The following is an 18,651-nucleotide window of genomic DNA, read 5'->3' as shown; positions in this document are numbered from 1 at the left end:
AAATGTCTCAGTGCATGACCAATGTTCATGCTCATTGCAGCTGAAAGAAGGAGGCACTCAGGATTTTCACACACTGGGTTTTTCACGAGGCAAGACATTGCTGTTGAGGAATGTCAGGGTGGTGCTGGTATTAACAACCCTGAAATTATAATTCAAAGGGACTTTTCTGAAGAGTGGAAGTTAAAATTATGAACAAAACAGTTCACTGACAACTGGAAACTGTAGGGATGAGCAGGGAGAGGAGAAAAAAGAAATCCCACACAATGGAAATTCTGAGAAGACAACAACATTAGTAACTGGGCAGTCAAACAGCAGTTTGCCACTTGGCACTCCTTGCATTCCTTACTGTTAAGAAGATTCTTTTTACTCTCCGGTAGTTCGCTGTTCCTCTTGAACTGGGGAGCCCAGAACTGGACCCAGTACTCCAGATGTGGCCTCACTAGGGCAGAGTAGGACAGGAAAATCTCCCTCGACCTGCTGGCCACACTCTTTTTCTTGCACCCCAGGAGACCACTGGCCTTCTTGGCCACAAGAGCACATTGGTGGTGTGCAGCAGAGTGTTAGAGAGGAAGGCTCTCCAGCTCTGCTCATCAGCCTTCCAACCTATGGCTGGTTTAGAGGAGTAGAACATAAGGGAAACCAGAGGGTTGGGTAGGAATAGTAAGGCTGGCTCTCAGCTAAATCCATTTGTCCTCTTCAGTCTTTAAGGTGGCAGGGGACGCATTCTGTAAGAATTAGAAGGTGTGGAAGGTTTGTCATTGCTGTAGCACTTTGAACTGCAGTCTGTGGGGAAAGAAGAAATTAGCTGAAACAAAAGCAAGGCCCTGTTTGCTAATCAAAGCAGGTACTGCTTCCAGGTTAATAAATGTACTGCCATTTAATTAACTGACTCAGAGCAAAAGATGAAGGTGCTATACAGAATTAAAACCAGCTCTTTTAACCTCTGCCTGAGCTGTGTGAGCAGGGTGGTGGTAGAAGAGGAGTGCAGGAATGAACCTTGGCAGTTCCACGGTGCTGAGGAATTCCCTCACTATGCCAGAAGGAAAAAAAAGTGTTCTTTCTCTCTGAGAAGCCCCTCAAATTGTAGTCAGCTACCCTCACCACCTTCCTTTCCATCCCTTTACTGAGATAAGTCATAGAATCACTTTGGTTAGAAAAGACTAAGATCATAAAGTACAACCACTAACCTAATACTGCCAGTTCACCACTAAACTATGTCCCCAACGGCTTTTCAATTCCTCCAGGGATGGGGACTCCACCACTGCCCTGGGCAACCTGGACCAGGCCTTTACAATCCTTTTTGAGAAAAAATTGTTCCTAAACTTCCGCTGGCACAATTTCAGGCCATTTCCTCTCATTCTATTACCTGATACTAGGGAGAAGTGATCAACGCCCACCTCACTGGAAGCTCCTCTCAGGGAGCTGTAGAGAACAATGAGGTCTCCTCCAGCCTCATCCTCTCCAGACTAAACAGCCCCAGTTCCTTCAGCTGCTCCCCACCAGCCCCGTTCTCCAGACCCTTTCCCAGTTTTGTTGCCCTTCTCTGGACCTGCTCCAGCTTCTCAAGGTCCTTCTTGGAGTGAGTGGTCTAAAACTGAACTCAGGATTCAAGGTTGGAGGTAATGACACATCTACATTTTATGTCATCTATTCCAGATGCTGCAATGTTAATGAAACAAAACTCTCCACAGAGGGAAAAAAAGTATTGCAAATGAGAAATGACAGCTTATTGAGTAAGTGTTAACAGAGTACTGAGGGGGAAAACACCTCTGGAGCTTTTGGCAGCTCACAGCAAAGCAGCTGACAAGATACTGTGTTAGAGAGGATCTGTACATGAGAAACAGGAAGTTATCATCCCATGTTTACTCTGCAGAGGTAAGGTGGCATTTGGAGTGCTAGATGCAGCTTTTGGCTGCATGCTTTGAAGGTATGCCCCAATTAGAGAGAGGGAGTGATAAATGTGGGACAAAACATGCACCAAAGGATACAGGTCTGTTTATGCTAAGGGAGACAGAAAATGCAAATCTAGGACAAAAACTAATGGAGGTTATATTGCTTTGATCCTAAACGAGCAGGAGAAAGGCCACTCAAAACAAGAACTGGATGTAGCAGCACTGTGGAGTTCAGAGGCTGATGACATGCACTTTGACTTTGACAGTCTGAAGAGGGCACAAACCCTTCCTAGCTGTAATGAAGAGATACCACCTAAATAGAGCTCACGTACTCTACACCACCTGGTTCTTTCTAGTGCTCTTCAGCAGGTTCCAAAGCACTCTGCGAGTACATCGAGCCTCTCTAAGGGTGCTGGCACTATGTGGGCTAGGTATTTGCACTCCAGATGCATCTGCAAAGCCTGAACTTTCTCTAACCTTAAGTAAAAGACACAATACAGTGATTAGCAGAACAATCCCAAAGTTCAAAGAACAACAAATACCAACCCATCTCGCCAGCTTTCTAAATACCTTGTAATTAGGATGATTTGTTCCTAGTGTGTTTGCAGAGCTGCTCTGAACACTAATCAGAAAGAAGCTGCCTCTGATGCCAGGCTGATTACCACAGGAACCAGGCTTTACTGGCACGGGCCATGCCCCAGCAGTGCTGAACGCTGCCTTAAGTGGTGACTGTCACTGTGTGTTTGAGTGGCGTGCAGGGAAATGTCCTCATTTCAAATAACTTCCCAAAAAGCTAAAGCAAGTGATCCCCAGAGGGCTTGTAACCATGCCAGCAGAGCAAAAAGCCGCCAGTTCCACTGCAGTTCAGCAGCTCAGCAGGTAGCAGTATTTACAAAGGAGTCCTTTGTTTGCCGTCTTGCAACCTAACTGACCGAGGGGCAGCAGATACCTTGTAGATTGCCAAAAAGCTGTGCTACCTGAAGAGAAGTTCTCTCCAGCCATGACTCACATGCAAATAACATCACTCAACCCCTGTTCTCCCATCATTCCAGTGAGGACCTCAACTGCTCTGTCATGGAATCATAAAATTGTCTCAGTTGGAAAAGATTCTTAAGACCAGCAAGCCCAACATCAACCCAACACCACCATGGCCACTAAACCATGTCCCCAGCTGCCATGACCACAGGTTTCTTCAACACTTCCAGGGGTGGTGACTCCCTGGGCAGCCTGTTCCAATCCCTGACCACTCTTGCAGCATTTTTCTTGATCTCCAAACCAAACTTCCCTTGGCACAATTTCAGGCCATTTCCTCTTCTCCTATCACCCGATACCAGAGAGAAGAGACCAACCCCCAGTTCACTGCAGCCTCCTTTCAGAAAGTTCTAGAAAGCAATGAGGTCTCCCCTCAGCCTCTTGTCCTGGCTGAACAGGACGAACTCATCAGACATCCCTGTGTTGCTGCCCAAGATTCTGCTGCAATATCTACATGGATATGTCCATGGATTTAACTCTTTAGTTGGTATGACTCAGTCACCAAATCCACCCTACAGTAACACCATGCCTTCCACAAGAGAGGACAGGGCCTGTATTCCTGCAGTCTAAGATTCACACCTAAAACCACTGCTGGCAAGGGGATAGTTAACCATTTCATATCTCACAGTCATAGCATTTATTTTGCAACACTTTTCATCAATTTCTCCAGAACTGATTGTATTTTTTAAATTCTGTCTGTGTTTGATTTCTTCCCCAATGCTCTAAGGCTTATTTTGTGAGATTCCAGCCTGAAAGTTTTACCACTGACTGACAGTGAGTCAGACTTTTACCCTTCCTTTAACGTTACTGTATCTGTGCACAAGTATTTACAACACCCACGTGGGAAGCAAAGAAGTTCTGCCAGGGTCTTTTTCAGCTCTCCCCATGGCTGGAATGACTGTCAAGGCTAACAGGGATAACAACAATTCAACAGCACAGTCACCACCACCCAGGCTAGAGCTGTTCACAGAGTTTGCAGGGGGAAGCCAGGCTGTACAGTTCATAGTTTCACTCTGTTTTCAGCATCCTCTGCTGCCTGCAGACTGCTCTGTGTGTCATAGAGGAGGATAATGAGGAGCCCAACGTGTCACATGCTGTCAGACTTGATGCATGTGTGCTGCACAGACAGATACCCAGATTTCTGTTTGGGATTTGTCAGCCAGAATCACAAGAGCTCTGAGGGTATAACAGCAGTCATGCTGGGTCAGCTCCAGGTGTCCCTCACACGCCTATGTACCGCTCACTGACACATTCATGCTGATAAATTCGTGAGGGTCAGTGCTGCCCAGCATAGCTTCACATTTCCATACCACATCCACAAAAGCTGCACATGGAGGTGATGCTGCTCTTTGTGAGAGAGATATCTGAGCAAGCAGCTCTTACTTACAGAGAGTTTGGGTGGAACATCAGTAACCAGCATGGAGCAATGCTGCAGGTGTTTGCCCTGTTCTGGGAGAATTTTGCATTTCCACTCTGATTAGGCTCCACAAGAAATTCACTCTGATGGGAAAGTTTTGTGCCTCCAGTAGCAAGCTGTGAGACAGGCCAGACATGCAGTCATCCTGAGCACCACATCTGAAACAGCAGGACATAGCTTACCTGGATCTCCTTTGTCAAAGAAAGCAAACTGGGGAAAACACTCCAATCATATGCTCATTAGGTGCATTAATAGCATTAAACTTAGTCCACCAGACACTTTGGATTCATCTTAACTCACAGAGTCATAGAATCACCTTGGTTGGAAAAGCCCTTCAAGATCATCCAGTCCAGAAATTCTCTAACTTAGCCAAGGTTGGGACTAAACCATGATCCTCAGCACCACAGCTCTGCCTCTTTTAAACACCTCTAGGGATGGGGATTCAACCAGATGCCTGGGCAGTCTGTGCCAGTCTTCAAGAACCCACTCAAGGAAGAAGATTCTTCTAATGTCCAACCAAAACCTCCACTGGGGTAACTTGAGGCATTTTCTCTCCCTCTATTCTTTTTCTCCCCTGCAGGCAGACTCTTTATTGTGCAGACAACGTTGCTGAAAGGTTTAGGTTGTCACCATTTTGGCATTTGCCTATGGGCACTTTTTCTGCCCTAGTGGTGTCCTTCCATCCAAATTGGGGTAAAAAAAAGAAACTATCCCCAGACAAAACACAGATATCCACACATCTCACCCTTTCTAGATCACTGCAACAATGAAATAATGCTAGGTCAAAGAAGTGTTATATAACTGCAGTGCTGGCTTTCATTTTCTGGGCCATGGAGTGGCCTCAAGTAATCTCCATCTGGAAAGCTTCTCCCTGCTCCCACTGCATGCACAGATATAGACACACAACCTGAATGCATTCTGGTACCAATGGTACCAGTTGAGAGGAACCACTCTTGTGAAGAATCTGCATTAGAACCTTTACCTTCTAGAAGCATCTTCCAGGACCATTAGATGAACAGTACTGTCAGCAAACTCTTGTACATGCAGATCAAAGCCCTAGAAACTGCTACAGAGATAGCATCAGAGTACAAGGGGCCCTCAAAAGTCATCTTGTCCAACTCCCATGCAGTCAGCAGGGATGCCTCCAACTAAATCAGGCTGCCCAGGGCCACATCAACTCTGGTCTTGATTGCCTCCAGGGATGGGGCCTCAACCAGATCCCTGGGCTACCTGTTCCAGCGTCTCACCACTCTCATTGTGCAGAACTTCCTCCTGATATCCAGCCTAAGTCTATCCTGCTCCAGTTTCAAACCACTGCCCCTCGTCCTATCCCCACAGGCCCTTCTACACAGTCCCTCCCCAGTGTTCCTCTAGGTCCCCTTCACATATATTCAAATGCAGCTCTAAGGTCTCCCTGGAGCCTTTTCTTCTCCAGGCTGAGCATACCAAATTCTTTCAGCCTGTCTTCACAGGAGAGGTGCTCCAGCCCTCTGATCATCTTTGTGGCCTCCTCTGGACCTTCTCTATCAGGCCTATGTCCTTCCTGTGTTAAAGGGCCCCATAGCTGGACATGGCACTGCAGATGAGGTCTCATCAGAACAGAGCAGAGGGGCAGAATCCCCTCTCTTGATCTGCTGGCCACAATGCTTTTGATGCAGCCCAGGATGCTATTGGCACATAGCAGCTCATGGCCAGCTTTGCTTACCCACCACCTCCCAACCAAGCAATGTCATTTCACTGGCTACTTAAATTAAGAATAAAATGATAAAAAAAACATTTAAAACAAATTCTTTCAATCTAACAGGAGAAATACTGTTCTGGCTTCAGCCTAGCTATGTACCATGCTTTGAGAAGCCCCATCTCTCTCATTACCACATTGCTTTGTTCCTATCTAGTTCTGATTGCATACACTTTAAAAAATCATCATCATCATATGAAAATTTCTGATGCTTTTCCCCTGTTGTCCACCAGATAGCAATTTTCTGCTGGATAAAACAACTCAAAATCCTTCAGGAATACACAGACACCAAATAATTATTGGGGGGGGGGGGAAGCAGCTTTGTTATTTGGCCTTTGAACATAGCAGGAGGTTTTTGAATTACAGGCTGAAATATGATGCAGAGAAATCATTTCCATATGGATCTCCTTCTCTTCTCCAAGCCCCAATCTGTACCACAGCAGCATGCTAAAACTTTATGCATCTCAGTAGAACGACTTTAAATGGAGCTCATTAACTAGGCATAATATTAGACACATATTTAAGTTCTTTGATGAATCAGGCACAACATTTCTGGTCTTTTTCATTTTTGAGGGGTTTTCTCCACTAGAAAAATCTAAGCAAATGGGGAAGAGGAAATCAGAAAGCAAACAGCTATATCATGAGTTTATTCCAGATAACAAGTTTTCATACTTAAATAGCTCAATAGCTAAATATCAAAGAAGGAGAATGAAGCTGGTGAAGGATCTGGAGAACAAGACTTGTGAAGAGCAGCTGAGTGACCTGGGGCTGTTTAGCCTGGAGAAAAGGAGGCTGAAGGGAGACCTGGCTCTCTGCAACTACCTAAGGGAAGGTTGGAGTGAGGTGGAGGTCAGTCTCTTTGCCCTAGTAGCAAGTGACAGGACCAAAGGACATGGAACCATAGAATTATAGGATCATTAAGGTTGGAAAAAACTGTAAGATCATGAAATCCAGACATCAACCCACCACCACCATGGCCACTAAACCATATCACATCTGTGGGAGATGGCTGCTGAACAGCAAGCTATGACAGAACCATAGCTCTGAAGGGATCCTCTGAAGGCACAGACAGACAGCTCAGAGTTATGCTGAATTAGAAACCTAAGCAACGCGACGATCAAGATGACAAACAAACTGATATAAATAGGTGATTACTTGGTCACTCATAAGAGGCTCAAGTGCAGTTTAATAATCTATACACAGAAGCTGAAGCACTCAAAGAACAGTGATTTAGAAATTACCTGCTCTCAGAACAGCAGAATTCCTGAAGCTCACTGGCGCTGGAAGCATTTGAAGTTAGGAGCTGTTCTTGCTGCTTGAATTCAGCTGTGTGTGCTGTGCTGTGTTTCTGAGCAGCTGCAAGTGCTGGAAAAGAAAATATTCACTTTAAATATTTTATTTACCTGGAATGAAACAAGCTAAAAGTTTAATAGGAGGTTTAGTACAGTTCTATCTACTCATGCAGATGGAATGAGAGAAGCCAGCAGGTCAAGAGAGGTTCTTCTGCCCCTCCACTCTGCCTTGGTGATGCCATGTCTGGAGTACTGTGCCCAATTCTGGGCTTCTCAGTTCACATAGGACAGGGATATACCTCAGCCTGTCCAACCTTGCTGTCTCCTCCCAGAATTCTATTCCACACATCCAGGCTCTCATAAAAATGGGAGATGAAGACTTCCCATTCTTTCCTTTGCTAGTCTCACTCTGTTCAGTTCCCTGACAAAGTAAAGCCTGTCTTCTACTGCTCTGCATTTAATTTCCATGCATTGCTCAACACCTTCAAAGCTACTCCTGAGAAGCTGTGAATGTACTGTGCTGTTGAAAGCTTTTGCTTTCCTACATGTCATTTACCAGATCAACCATTCTTTAACAACTCTCCCTAAGATTAATTCCAAACATTGCTAAATTTGGGCTTGGTAGTCTCAGTCTTCAGTGCTTCTGAAGCCTATAAGTCTTGGCACGGTAATCCTAGGAGACTGAATTTCACTTGTAAAATTGCAAACTGCACAACTACAAGTTCATGGTTTATGCAGTGGTTTACCAAAGCCTACCAAACAACTGGTTTCTGTAAGTGCTCTACCAACACCACAACTTCACAGTGAGACCACTGTGTCCAAACATTCCAGGACTGAAGCTTCCACGACAAGACACCAGGTGGGACAGCTGTGACATGAAGTCAAGCTGCTTACCGTGGGATTTCCCTGCAGCCCCAAACAGTGGTTGCTGCTGGGATCACCACAAAGCTCGCTCACAGTATGACACAATGACATCATTCCAAGCTCAGACAATTTCAAAGAGGCTTTCTTGAGATGAGTAACTTTAATAGCTTGTTTTCCTCTGCCGACTTTCATTTCTGAACCCATGACTGCCTGGCGACCTGGCTTTTACTGCTGGAATTGTTTCATTGGAAGAAAGGCTTTGCCTTGAAGATTATTTGGCAAGAAGAGTGGGAAATAAATATTTAAGGAACTATTCAACAGTGAGTTCTATATATACACTGGTTTATTTGCTCGTGGAAACCAAAGAGATTTCATTCATGATAGCAACTGTTAATGACAGCAGCACGGTGCTGTTCAAAGACAAGCCCACATACACAAGCCAGAGTGAATGATGACACCTTTTCAACAGCCTTTTCCAAAGGCATGCTGCTCTGGAATTCTGCCTGCGTTGCTGCAGAGCAGGCTAATGACTTGAAAATGCCACCTGACAGCCATAGTGGAAATACCTGTACAGCTCAGGACACAGAATAATGACACTGAGACACACTGGGGGCATCAGCAGAAAGACAACAGTCAAATCCCACAGAAGACTGCCATGGGCAAAGCATTCAGCTGGTTTAGTGGTGTTAAATGACAAGGTGTAGCTGTTGAACAAGGCTGCAATGCTGTCTGAGTCTGAAAAATGTGAAGCCATCATTCTTGGTCTGTAAGAGTATCGTTACCTCAATTAAATGTTATTTGCCAAGGAGCCCTGAACTTGCAGCGTTGGGAATGGGGTGCTCATACACCATTAGATCAGCTCAGCTGCTAAGGAGGAGGAGGTGTGCTGCTGACAGACAGATTAAGAGCAGTGCACAATAGGATGTGTATCTGCATATGCAGAGATGTGACTTCAGGCAGGAGGCCAGACAAAAGTGTAACAGATACAAAACACCTCCACAGTTCTGAAGGAAAATAGTTCACTATAAAGGGTTCCTGATATAGCACAGTTTTTTATCTAAGCCACGCATCTAAAGTTCACGGATTCCACATAGCTGAGGTTCCAAAATTACACTCAAACCCATGGCTTAGTGTAGTTTCCAAATCAGCAAATGGTAGGGGCTGGAAAGGTAAGGCACTGAAGGTTCACAGAGACCAGCTACACCAGCTTCATAGACCCCTAAAAACAAACAAGAAATCCAAAGTACGACCCCAAACCTCTAAGCACTGATATTCACATAGGAAACAAACACACAGAATCCCAGCACAGGGGGAGTGGGGGTGGGGCGAAGTGACCTCTGGAGATCATCGAGTCCCAATGCCCTGCTCATGCAGGATCACTCACAGCAGCTTGCCTAGGATGACAATGTCCAGGTGGGTTTGGAATCTCTGCAGAGAGGAGACTCCACAGGTTTGCTTGCAGGTGCAAACGTGAGCTGCACTTTGCCACTGCTCCCGTGAACCGATGCTAGCTTGGCCCCCTCCAGGTATATCACTAATGAGGTACTGAGAGAGCTCTCCCCGTGTTAAAGCTGCCCAGAAACTGACCAGATGTCGAACAAATAAAGGAATAAATGCAAGACCAGATTCTGCAAAAGTTTCTTTTGAAAGTGGAATCCTTTGCATTCTCAAAAAGAAACTGCAAAATCTGATCTTAAGGCTTTTCAACTGCCAACATTAACCAACAGTCCAACAGTCCTGCAGGTGGCTGGCAAAACCAAATGCTGCAACATTTGTAGAGGCAGAAGCAAACCAGTGGCTTAGGTGGTGAGGTTCCTGCACTCAGCAAAGGAATCATTACTGAGACCAAAAGAAGAAAAACAGACACAACTTTATGTGCATGGAACTACAGAACATTCTTGGAGAGAAAAACAGTAATCTGCACGCACAGAAAGGTCTTGGTGGTTTGTGATACAGAGGGAATGCATCACAGAATCTCAATGGTGATGGTTGGAAAAAAACTCCATGATTGGTGAGTCCAGCTGTTAATCCAGCACTGCCAGGGCACCACTGAACCACAGCCCAAGGCACCACTGAACCACAGCCCTCAGCACCACAGCATTAGTTCTGAAACCTTTCCAGAGATGGGGACTCCACCACTGCAGCCTGGGCCAGGCCTTCACAACCCTTTCAGAGAAAAAAATGTTCCTCCTGTCCAACCTAAATGTTTATTGGTGCAACTTGAGGTCGTTTCCTTTTATCCTGTCACTTGTTACTTAGGATAAGAGACCAACTCCCACCTCATTGCAAGCTCCTTTCAGGGAGTTGTAGAGAGCAGTGAGATTTCCCCTCAGCCTCCTCTTCTCCAGACTAAACAGCCTCAGGTCCCTCAGCTGCTTCTCACCATCCCTCTTCTCCAGACTCTTTACACACTTCATTGTCCTTCTCTGGACCTGTTCTAGCCCCTCAATGTCCTTCTTCTGGTGAGGGCCCCAAAGTGAACCCAGCATTTGATGAAAATTACCTTTTTTTTTTCAGGCCAATCTCCCCCTTTGAACAGTGCCTGGAACTGCTATATTTATAATCAAAGAACGTGGGGAAAACATTTTGATTTCCCAGGCACTGTTTTGCACAGAGAAGGTCACAAAGACTTTATTTTAATCTGGAGTGTCTGTTACAGTGTTCTGTGACCTTAAAACTCAGCACCATACACGATGCTGCCTTCACCTTCTTCCTAAAGCTGGTGTTTTGTACTGTGCTACTGCAATCCCACATCTGAAAACCCACCAGAAGAGTTCTCTGCCCTTCAATGCTTTTAGAATAATAAAGTTGGAAGAAAAATGAAATTGCTGTATCATGTTCTAAGCCTAAATTACATTCTATGCCCCTCAAGATATTTCAGGGTAAATTAGTAATAATGTGTTATATAAATGTAAAGGAGAAGCAACTACTCTCTGCTTCTTCAATATCTCAATTCATGAACAAAGACAAAGAAGAAGGTAGGATTTCATATCTGAGAGGCAAAAAAAAATCAGATATACTCACATTTTCCTAGTAGGAAGGGATATGGAAACCACAGGCACGGTAATAACCTGTGTGAGAAGGCCCCATGAAGAAGGACCTGGGAGTCCTGATGGACAAGTTCTTCATAGGACAGCAGCATGCGCTTGTGGCCAAGAAGGCCAATGGGATCCAGGGGGGCATTAAGAAGAGTGTGTTCAGCAGACAGAGGGAGGTTCTTCTCCCCCTCTACTCTGCCCTGGGGAGGTCCCACATGAAATATTGCAGCCACTTCTGGGCTTCCCAGTTCAGGAGGGACAGGGATCTGCTGGAGAGAGTCCAATGGAGGGCTACAAGGATGATGAAGGGACTGGAGCACTGCCTGATGAGGAAAGGCTGAGAGCCCTGGGGCTGGTTAGGCTGGACAGAAGACAGAGAGGGGATCTGATCAATGTCTATCAATATCTGAGGGCTGAAGATCAGGGAGGAAGGGACAGGAACAGCCTCTGCTTACTTTGCCTTGGGATAGGACAAGAGATGGAAACTGCAGCACAGGAAGTTCCACCTCAACATGAGGAAGAATTTCTTTGCTGGAAGGGTGACAGAGCCCTGGAACAGGCTCCCAGAGAGGTTGTGGAGTCTCCTTCTCTGGAGACTTTCCAGCCCAGCATGGATGTGTTCCCGTGTGACTTGTGCTAGATTCTCTGGTCCTGCTTTGGCAGAGGAGTTGGACTGGAAGATCTCCAGAGGTCCCTTCCAACTTCTAACATCCTGTGATACACACTATGAATCCCAGCCTGTCACAGGACATGCTCTATGAAGGCAGAATACCCAGAAGTAAGTAGTCAGCCATCAAGAAAACAAAACCCAGCACGAGCAAACACCCCCCCCCCCCAGAATACTCAGCTGACCTTTAAATATCTCCAAGAGGCCAATATTTCTACAAGGCTATAAAAATAATCCTTCAATTCAGCTGCTTATTTGGAACCCAACCTTGGCATTCCAAGGAGGATGTTTGGCCTTAAATGTTTGGGTACTTGCTGAGAATATTTCTTTGTTTGCTAATTTGATTCATTTTCCTCTCATTTGAGAAACAGTTGGCAGTGGGAATGAGCCAGCTGAGATCAGGTGCTCAGGACAACACATTTCTCTTTCCTCCCTCAGAGATATGTCCTGGGCTAGAATTGAAGGTTATTTATTGCTATTGGTCAATCTCAAAGCAGAGTGAAATAAAACATCAACCCAGCAAAAGAATGAAAGCACAAATTACCTAAAGGACCTGGCCAGGAGCTTCAAACTCAACAACAGACAAGACTGTGAACAGCAATTCCTGCATAGGAGATAGAGTCTCTCACCTTTCCTGCTGAAATCCAGTGCTGCACACAGACTGCAGGGGTTGGTAGCTGGGAGGTAAGGAGGTTGGAGATACACCCATCAGCAATGGCAGAGGCAGCATTTGTTAGGGGAGTATCTGCAAAACCACTGAACTGTTCCAGCTGGAAGAGCCCTCTAAGGTAATCCGGTCCAACCATCAACCCAACATCACCATGGCCATTAAACCATATCCCCAAGTGCCATGGCCACACAGTTCTTGAACACCACCAGGGATGGGGACTCCACCACCTCCTTGGGGAGCCTGTTCCAATGCCTGACCATTCTTGCAGCAAATATTTTTTTCCTAATCTCCAACCTAAGCCTCCCCTGGCACAATTTCAGGCAATTTCCTCTCCTCGTATTATCTGATACTAGGGAGAAGAGACCAACCCCCACCTCACTGCAACCTCCTTTCAGAGAGTTGCAGAGAGCAATGAGGTCTCCTCTCAGCCTACTCCTCTCCAAACTAAACAAGCCCTGTTCCTTCAGCTGCTCCTCACCAGACCAGCGACAGGGCAAGAGGCAATGAGCACAAACTGGAACCCAGGGGGTTCCACCTGAAGAGGAAGAGAAACTTGTTTGGTGTGAGGGTGCTGAAGCCCTAGAGCAGGCTGCCCAGAGAGGCTGTGGAATTTCCTTCTCTGGAGAGATTCCAAACTCCCTGAATGCTGTGATCCCGAGCAAATTGCTGTGCCTTTGCTTTAGCAGGGGAGTTAGACTGGATGATCCCCAGAGGCCCCTTCCAACTCTCACCATTAGGTGATCCTAGAGAACCACTGACAAGAGTCTAGCCCTATTCTTTTACCCCCAATTTCAGCTCTTGCTGAGCATTGATCAGATCCCCTCTGGGGCTGCTCTTCTCCAGGCTCAGCAGCCCCAGGGCTGTCAGCCTTTGCTCCTCACAGAGATGCTCCAGGCCCCTCAGCATCTTCATAGCCCTTCACTGGACTCTCTCCAGTAGTTCCCTATTCTCTTGAACTGGGGAGCCCAGAACAGGACCCATATGTGTTCTCATCTGGGGGAGAGGAGAGGGCAGGAACCTCCCTTGATCTGCTGACCACACTCTTCCATATGCACCCCAGGAGACCATTTGCCTTCTTGGCTAGGAGAACACACTGCTGGCTCATGGGGAACTTGTCCACCAGCATTCCCAGGTCCTTCTCCACAGATCTGCTTTCCAACAGATCAGCCCTCACCTGTGCTAGTGCAGCTCCACTAAGGGCAGGCTAACTGGCTTTTGCAGGACAACAAATAATAGAAACAGTAAAAGAAGTTCATAAATTAGCAGTTTTCATCAGTAATTTGTTAACCATGTGAAATGAGCTCTGCCTGTCCAATGGAATCCTGCCTTATTAGCAACATTTTGTGAGGAGCAATTTGGCATCTGAATACGTTCTGAAAAATAACTCTTTTAGTGCCTCCTCTATTTATGACTCACTCAGAACAACACAAGTGACTCATGCTGCCAAATTACAAATGATCACGTCAGAAAAAGAGACTTTTCCCTTCCTTTCAGTTAAAATATGGTAATTGTCACTATTTGGTTACTAAGGGCAGTTCCTTGCTGCTTAGCAGGTTCTCAGAATTCTCCTTTCTAAGTAAAGCACATGCCATCAGAGACAAAAGCTTCTCCCACCTCTTGTCTCTTTCAAAGATGAATAATCTGATCCACAACTACTATTTAAGCCCAGTTCCACAGCTTTAGAGGTTGTTTATCAGGAAAGTGCATTTCTGCCGTCAGGTTTTAGCTAGGCAGTTCTGCTTTGTTTGGGTTTAGAACTGGTCACTGTGAGAGAGCAACATGCATTGGCCTCAAATTCAGTCCTAGGGATACTCTGAGGCAGAGGTTCATTTCTTAAACACTTCCAGGGATGGTGACTCCACCACCTCCCTGGGCAGCCTGTTCCAAAGCCTGACCACTCTTGCAGCAAAGACATTTTTCCTAATCTCCAACCTAAATCTCTCCTGGCACAGTTTCAGGCCATTTCCTTTTCCTATTATCTGATACTAGGAGAATGATTCCATGACTGCTGTAGAGTCTTGCACTAAGACATCTTCAGAGGATGTTTACTGATGACTGACATATAGGTACCTTAAGAACGCATGCATCAGCAACCAGACAGGGAAGAGACTCATGCATCCCCTTGAAGTAGTATTCTTAAAGGATCATGCCATTATCTTAAAGCAAATGCTTATCAAAGGGGCTAGACCTGCAAAATTCCAAAGCCTTCATAGAAAAAGTCACCAAACACGCTGCTGGGAAAGCTTTCTCCTTAAACACCACACAGAAATCCCGACTTCTAATCAGAGAGGACTCTTAAAAGGTTGGCTCAGTGTTTTACTCATTATCTGCCTTGTTTTTTTAAGGAGGAGATAATGATTGTGCTGTGTTGGGGATATCACATTAGAGTAGATTGGATTGAAGTCTTAATATTCATCTAGGCTGGCTAACCTAATTAAAGTATTTCTTGTGACACGGCTGTTAAACAGCTGTTGAGGGGCAGGAATTTCGTGGCTGTAGCAAGACAAGCTAGAACAGAAAATAGGCTCTTTATGCCTTACCCAGCGGAGGCACCACCTGTGCCTTGTGTGGCTGCAGGGCTCAGCTTTTCTGTGTGGCTCACAGAATGATAGTGGTTGTGAGTGATCTCTGGAGATCAAGTCCAAACCACCTGCCAAGGCAGGGTCACCTAGAGAAGGTCACACAGGAACATGTCCAGGTGGGGTTGAAACCTCTCCAGAAATGGAGACTCCACCACCTCTCTGGGGGGCCTGCTCCAGGGCTCCAGCACCCTTAAATTAAAGAACTTCCTCCTCCTATTTAGATGGAACTTGTCCTGTCACTGGGCAATGCTGCCTAAAGCCTGGTCTCATCCTCCTCACGCTGACCCTTTTGTATTGATCAGCATTGATAAGATCCTCGCTCAGTCTGTTTTTCTCCATGCTCAAAAGCCCCAATTCTCTCAGTCTTTCCTCACCACAGAGATGTTCCTGCCTCCTCAGCATCTTTGCACCCTTTGCTGTAGCAAATCCCTGTCCTTCTTAAACTGGTGAGCCCAGAACTGGACATGGGATTGCAGATGTGGCCTCACAGACATCCTGCTGTGCCTGGAGTCTGTTTCAACAAAACTTCTCTTCACACTCGTGGAAAACACCACTTACTCATCACAGAATCACCGAATATTAATCCCTGTTGGATCAGAGAAACTACAGAAGGAACCGTCCACATTATAACCAAACACGTGTTCATGAGAATCATGGAATCTTAGAATCAACCAGGCTGGAAGAGACCCCCAAGATCACTCAGTCCAACCTACTACCCAGCCCTGTCCAGTCAACCAGACCATGGCACTAAGTGCCTCATCCAGTCTCTTCTTGAACACCTCCAGGGACAGCGACTCCACCACCTCCCTGGGCAGCCCATTCCAATGGCAAATCTCTCTCTGTGAACTTTGCATCCAGTGCTCTAAGGAAGCATCCTCCCATGAACAGTGATCTGGTGATGGTTACCAAGAGAGCAAACTAAGCCACTTTACCGAAACACATGAGCTTGACATCCATTTGTATTCAATAGCTGGGCCTAGAGAGGAGCTGCAGAACCCAGGCTAACTCTAATTAGTGGAATGCTCAGGGCTGGATGTGATCTCAAAAATCACCTAGTTCCAACCCTTCTGCCATGGGTAGGGACACCTCACACTAGATCAGGCTGCTCAGAGCCACATCCAGCCTGGCCTTAAACACCTCCAGAGACAGAATCATAGAATCAATCAGGTTGGAAGAGATCTCCAACATCATCCAGTCCAACCTATCCCCCAGCCCTATCTAGTCAACCAGACCATGGCACTAAGTGCCTCATCCAGTCTTTTCTTGAAGACCCCCAGGGACGGTGCCTCCACCACCTCCCTGGGCAGCCCATTCCAATGCCAATCACTCTCTCTGGGAAGAACTTCCTCCTAACATCCAGCCTATACTTCCCCCTTGCACAACTTGAGACTGTGTCCCCTTGTTCTGTTGCTGGTTGCCTGGGAGAAGAGGCCACCCCCCACCTGGCTACAATGTCCCTTCAGGTAGTTGTAGACAGCAATGAGGTCTGCCCTGAGCCTCCTCTTCTCCAGGCTAAACACCCCCAGCTCCCTCAGCCTCTCCTCATAGGGTTTGTGTTCCAGGCCCTTCACCAGCTTTGTTGCCCTTCTCTGGACATGCTCCAGCACCTCAACATCTCTCTTGAATTGAGGGGCCCAATAAGGCTTCCAGCCCCTCCCTGGGCAACCTGTTCCAGTGTCTCACCACCCTCATGGTTCCACAAACAGCTCTGACGGTTCTAACGAGTGCCCGTTTCCCTCGTTCCACTTCACTCCAACATCATTATTTGACACAATTCAGTACAGTAGCAATGAAAATACTGTGAAATATTTCCTTAAAGCTTTGCTCCTTCCACAGACCTGACACCTGCCAGCCGCAGCTCATCCAGCGTCGCCTGGCCTGCTGGTGTGGCAGCTCCGGCGCCTCTCCTGGGGTCAATTCCCTCCATGCAGACGCCACAACCTGCCCAAGATTTTGTGCTCCTTCATTTCCAAGAGAGACTCTCCCCTCCTGCACCGTTTAGAGGACTCTGTTGCATTCACGTTCGCAGCGCTCTGGAGTTTGCAGAGAGTAAAGCGGTAAGGCTGTCTCTGCTCCACTTACTGCTCCGATAAAACGTTTTCAGAGGAAGGTAAGGTTGAAATGAGGGGTAGAAGGTGTAAATGAGGGGTAGGAAGGTTCAAAGGAGGTGTAGGAAGGTTCAAAGGAGGTGTAGGAAGGCCCTCCCTCGCTAGAAGCGCACCCGGTGGCGCAGCAGGGCCGCTCCCGCCCGGGCCGCGGTCCCCTGCCCTCAGCACAGGTGCGGAGTCGCGCGGCGGCGGCGGGAAGGCGCTGCCCGGCCCGGCCCCTCCCGGCGGGCAGAACCCCCCTGCGACAGGGCTCTATGCACCTCCGGGCGGGCAGAACCCCCCTGCGAGAGGGCTCTCTGCACCTCCGGGCGGGCAGAACCCCCCCGCGACAGGGCTCTCTGCACCTGCGGGCGGGCAGAACCCCCCTGCGACAGGGCTCTCTGCACCTCCGGGCGTGCAGAACCCCCCCGCGACAGGGCTCTCTGCACCTCTGGGCGGGCAGAACCCCCCCGCGACAGGGCTCTCTGCACCTGCGGGCGGGCAGAACCCCCCCGCGACAGGGCTCTCTGCACCTGCGGGCGGGCAGAACCCCCCCGCGACAGGGCTCTCTGCACCTCCGGGCGGGCAGAACCCCCCTGCGACAGGGCTCTCTGCACCTGCGGGCGGGCAGAACCCCCCCGCGACAGGGCTCTCTGCACCTGCGGGCGGGCAGAACCCCCCAGCAACAGGGCTCTATGCACCTCCGGGCGGGCAGAACCCCCCTGCGACAGGGCTCTCTGCACCTCCGGGCGGGCAGAACCCCCCTGCGACAGGGCTCTATGCACCTCCGGGCGGGCAGAACCCCCCTGCGACAGGGCTCTCTGCACCTCCGGGCGTGCAGAACCCCCCCGCGACAGGGCTCTCTGCACCTGCGGGCGTGCAGAACCCCCCCGCGACAGGGCTCTCTGCACCTGCGGGCGTGCAGAACCCCCCTGCGGGAGGGCAGAACCCCCCCGCGACAGGGCTCTCTGCACCTGCGGGCGTGCAGAACCCCCCCGCGACAGGGCTCTCTGCACCTCCGGGCGTGCAGAACCCCCCCGCGACAGGGCTCTCTGCACCTCCGGGCGTGCAGAACCCCCCTGCGACAGGGCTCTCTGCACCTCTGGGCGGGCAGAAACCCCCTGCGACAGGGCTCTCTGCACCTCCGGGCATGCAGAACCCCCCTGCGACAGGGCTCTCTGCACCTGCGGGCGGGCAGAACCCCCCCGCGGGGAGTGCTCTCTGCACCTCCGGGCGGGCAGAACCCCCCTGCGGGGAGTGCTCTCTGCACCTCCGGGCGGGCAGAACCCCCCCGCGACAGGGCTCTCTGCACCTCCGGGCGGGCAGAACCCCCCTGCGAGAGGGCACTCTGCACCTGCGGGCGGGCAGAACC

The 18,651-nt window shown here is 48.3% G+C and overlaps 1 long non-coding RNA gene across 1 annotated transcript in view; it reads right to left on the bottom strand.

Annotated features, from left to right (window-relative positions):
* Positions 1–7,411, bottom strand: part of LOC135182327 (uncharacterized) — a 36,013-nt gene extending 28,602 nt beyond the window's left edge. Inside the window, exon 1 of the long non-coding RNA XR_010305171.1 lies at positions 7,321–7,411. This is a non-coding gene — a long non-coding RNA (uncharacterized LOC135182327). The remainder of the gene's footprint in view (positions 1–7,320) is intronic.
* Positions 7,412–18,651: the final 11,240 nt, after the last annotated feature.

Source organism: Pogoniulus pusillus, chromosome 16 (genome assembly GCF_015220805.1).
Source record: "Pogoniulus pusillus isolate bPogPus1 chromosome 16, bPogPus1.pri, whole genome shotgun sequence".
NCBI classification, from domain to species: domain Eukaryota; kingdom Metazoa; phylum Chordata; class Aves; order Piciformes; family Lybiidae; genus Pogoniulus; species Pogoniulus pusillus.
Note: the sequence above shows the minus strand (reverse complement) of the source record. Positions and strands in the feature narration are given on the sequence as shown.